This window comes from Chiloscyllium punctatum, chromosome 31, assembly GCF_047496795.1.
Source record: "Chiloscyllium punctatum isolate Juve2018m chromosome 31, sChiPun1.3, whole genome shotgun sequence".
Lineage (NCBI taxonomy): Eukaryota > Metazoa > Chordata > Chondrichthyes > Orectolobiformes > Hemiscylliidae > Chiloscyllium > Chiloscyllium punctatum.
The window spans coordinates 56,502,171-56,503,681 of NC_092769.1; the positions used below are offsets into that span (position 1 = coordinate 56,502,171).

At 45.8% G+C, this 1,511-nt stretch overlaps 1 non-coding gene across 1 annotated transcript; it reads right to left on the reverse strand.

Moving 5' to 3' along the window:
• Positions 1–248: 248 nt before the first annotated feature.
• On the reverse strand, positions 249–322 carry trnaf-aaa (transfer RNA phenylalanine (anticodon AAA)). Its single transcript has one exon. It is a non-coding gene; the product is annotated as a tRNA-Phe (tRNA).
• Positions 323–1,511: the final 1,189 nt, after the last annotated feature.

Genomic DNA, 1,511 nt, shown 5'->3' on the forward strand with positions numbered 1-1,511 from the left:
ACGGCGATCAAGTCGTGCGTCTATCCGTGTCAAATGTTTTATTGCGCAGGTGAGGCTTCCTGCTTCGTGGAGCACGTTGTTTGGAAATAAAACAATGCAGCTAAGATCCGACATGGGAGCAGCGAGTTGATGCTCCATAACAGCGATGGCCGGCTTCCGATTGAATACGCATCTCAACCGGTCATGGGACAAGTTCTTACAGACAGTGAAACCTGACACCGCGTTGCTAACCACACAAGCGCTGCACGTGGTCAGTGTGGGGATTGAACCCACAACCTTGGCGTTTTTCGTACCACACTCTAACCAGCTGAACTAACCGACCAATGCATGCGGGTGGCCGAAAGCAAATGCCGATATTGCCGATGCTCACAACCACGGCGGCTGTGCATTTTCTGCTTCTTATCGATCGCACGATAGTCGGAAGTATTTACTTTCGTTGCAAAGCTTTTCAACAAAAAAAGCATTTACTTTTCCGAACGCGCATACTCGAGTTAACCATTTGCTCTGATATCTAAAATTCAGCACAATGTCCGGACGCATGCAATTTCAATCGCAACGCCACCAGCTCAGCTGCAGCTTGTCACGTTGACAAATTTCGTCTGGAGAAACGTACCTTCAACGATCGCTCACTGTTCTTCTGGATACTCACAGACCTTTGGAATCAGGGTTATGTGCTGCTTACAAACTGCTACAAACCTTATGTTAAATGCATTTGAATTGTAATCTGTCAGTGGGGTTCTTTCTGCTCCCGAACGACGCAGTTTCTTTGGAGTCAGCAAGTTAAGGGCTCAACACGCTCCAATTGTGCCACTCAGCTGTCCTCGAACGATGCAGTGTAAATCGCTATGATAGTATAAATGGGGACAAGCATTCCCTTGAGCAGGAGCACACTCAATCTCGGAATTTCCTGTGCCTCTGTACCATCATGGAAGGACAGCACACTCGCCGATTGCATCACTGGTGCCTGAGAGTAACTCTGCGCACTCTTTCCCATCCCCATTTCCGGTTGGATCTGGGTGGCTGTGCCGATGTTAATTTAAAATGCGATTGAAGCATACATTTCAACAATATCCTGTCCTGTCCCCCGAGTCTTTGATGTTTTATCGAAATTTATCAATCTCATTTTTCAACATTCTCATTCAAGGGATCTCCACAGCCTCTGAGGACATCGAACTGAAAGATTCAGCTCATTCTGAGTTCCCACATATCTGTCATTGTTCGCTGAGTACTGATATTATACATTTGCTGTTCTTCCGAACATTTCCTCGGCTAGTATACTTATTGCTGCTTGCAGTCATCCTGCTCAGTGGTTACTGTGATCGTGGTTGTCGGTATTTTGCATTGTGACCATAGCAACCTCGATTTGAAACCAAATCACGGCACTAAGTGTTCTCTCCGTTGTCTTTTTTGAAATACACGTTAATAAATTAATTGTTTTACCTTCAAGTTCCGCCCTCCCGCATCTCTGCGTTTCATATATCCGAATTCAAACACACCCGTTGTCAGAGATT